We start from the raw sequence: 2,928 nt of genomic DNA, 5'->3' as shown, positions 1-2,928 counted from the left end.
GATTAAATGGAAGTTGGCAGATTTTGAAACATATAATTAGCATTGAATTTTATGGAAACTATACCTGAGCTGCACCAAGCGCTATTGTAGCAAGCATTGATCGATCTCCCCATTCCTACGAAGCAAAGGATGTGTTAAGATTCTTAACTTGAATATTACAATAGGCCTCATATTCTTTATCAAATGAATAGTCGTTAAATTCATAAATTTTTCTAAACTTTAGTATTGTGAATGCGAAATCACCGAGGCTAATCGAAAAATGATTGACCAAATCACCCTTTTCCCCCAGTTTTTAGTCAAAAAAAGATTGACCAACTAACCCTTTTTCACATATGAATCACATATTTATAAATTACAACATAAAAAAAAATGAGTACCTAAAGTGCTATCACATGTGTATAAACAAAAAAAGTTATCCACAGAGAATAAAAGTAACAAGCATATGAATCATCGTAACACAATATATGTATCGCCAATTAAAATATCATTTTAGTGTAACATCCATATGAATCACTTATATGAATCACCAAAAAAATATGAATCACCAAATAACCAGTTAATCTGCAATTAAATGAATCACCTGTTAAAAGAACCATTTATATGAATCACCATTTATAAATCACTAGCACCATATATGTATCACCAATTAAAATATCATTTAAGTGTGTCACACACATGAATCACCCATATGAATCACCAAAAAAATATGAATCACAAAATAACCAATTAATTTGTTAATATGCAGTTATATGAATCACCCATATGAATCACCAGTTAAAAGAATCAGTTATATTAATCAATATCTATGAATCACCAGCATAATATATGTATCACCAATTAAAATATCATTTTATTATTTCACCCATATGGATCACCCATATAAATCACCAAAAAAAATATGAATCACCAAGTAACCAGTTAATTTGTTAATCTGCAATTATATGAATCACCCATATGAATCACCATTTAAAAGAACCAGTTATATGAATCACTATTTATGAATTAGTTGCGAAAATAAAACCTGCTCCGACGACAATTTTGAGATGTGTTCAATTTTATCCCGATCTGCCATTTGCATGTCAGAAACTTGATTTTTAGTAGCAAAAGCTTCTCTTAAAATCTTTAATTTTTCAAGATCGTTTCGCTGCTTTGATCGATTTTTACTAAAACCTAATTTGGTGTAATCAAAATTGCCCGTAGTAAAACCCACAATTTAATTACTATTGTCATTGCCTGTTTTTGCCTAGGTCAAACAAAATATGACTTATTGGACTCTAAAGAATTGAAATTTTTTATAGAGTCGCCACCTAATTTTTAAAGAAAAATAAGGAAACCGATTTATTTGTTAATATGTATGATTAATGTTTTAGTCTGCGAAAATCTATTGAGACTCTAGGTAAGGGTTCAAATTATCCCGATGGGAAGGGGTTAGGCACCCTTCAAGATCCACAAATGTGGTACCCGGCTAGACTAAACTTATCAATGAGGGAGGAGGTATAAATATTTAAAATAATATAAAAGTGTATGTGTATTAAATATAAAATCATTCTTTTAAAAAAATATAAATGTTTAAAACCATTTAAAAGTATATGTATATTAACTATATAAATAAAAACATGTAAAAGATATGTATGAAATTACATGTGAAAAAGAAAAGTATTTTACGACGTACGAAAAGAAATATATTTTAATGTGTCATGAAAAGAAAAGGTATTTACAAGTAATATTTTTATTTGATTTAAATTATGAAAAAGTAAAATTTATTTGAGAAGAAAAGATTACACAATACGTGAATTACTTGATTAACTTGATTCTTTTATGTAAATATTAACGGCCTAAGTTTTGCCTAAAAGTGATGAAATTATGTAAATAAAGAATACCTCCGCCCGGCATCCAAAAAGTAAAGTTTTCACTATTTTTTATCTTTATGTACAATTATACAAATGAAAATAAACTACAAACATAAAGCTTGAGAATTATGTATAAGTGCTTGATAAAGTAATAAAATGAACAAATAATTATTAAAGTAAGTGAAATAATGTGCACACGTGTACATATAGATGTACATATAAAAAAAAAAAATTTGTTATAACGTGGGCTCGGATTAAGTTTTAGACTCGCCATGACTACGAAGTGGTTGCTTAACTAATCGGTCGTCCTAAATCGCCTTGCCAAGATACGAATCATAAAACCTTTTATTTTGTCTTGGTGTTATAAAAGTTTCGTCATTGTCCGAAATATTTAATTTTTTTACTACGTATTTATATACGTAATATCTGTCTTTTATTTGTGGAGGCCTCAAAAATCGACGGAGAATTTCTTCATCGGCCAAGCATTTATTTTTGATGTAAATAAGTAAACTTTGATAAATAAAAATCCGTCTTTTATTACGAGGTGGCCTCAAGTATCCGATGGAGAGATAATGTCATTGGCCAAACATTTAATGGTATTTAATAACAATGAAAATTGACAAAAAATTAACAAAATCACTGAGCACATATCAAAATCATGCATAGTAATTCAAACGATTATCAACGATTAAATTAATAAAATGACAAAAAAAAAGTCAAAGTTAATGAATAAAAATGATGTAGCCATGACGAAGTAATTGAAAAAAACAAAAAATAGAGTAAGATTCTTAATTGTGTAACAAAGTAATGAAATAAAATAGAAATAGTTCAAACATGATTGAACAATATGAACATTCACTGAAAAGTGACAATACCCATCATTAAGCGTCCATAAGCAAAGAAATACAAAAATAAATTCACAAAAAATATCAACCAACAAAATCCTTAAAAATATAACGAAAAAGGATGAAAAAGGATAAAGAAAAGAAAGTCACTGGGACAGAAAATTTCGGCCTTGACAGTAAGAAAATATGAATAGCAACAACAACACTTAAAAAATGTCCAGACTTCCTAATGA

This window comes from Capsicum annuum, chromosome 9, assembly GCF_002878395.1.
Source record: "Capsicum annuum cultivar UCD-10X-F1 chromosome 9, UCD10Xv1.1, whole genome shotgun sequence".
Classification (NCBI taxonomy): domain Eukaryota; kingdom Viridiplantae; phylum Streptophyta; class Magnoliopsida; order Solanales; family Solanaceae; genus Capsicum; species Capsicum annuum.
The sequence above is the reverse complement of the archived record's forward strand: the minus strand, read 5'-3'. Positions refer to the sequence as shown.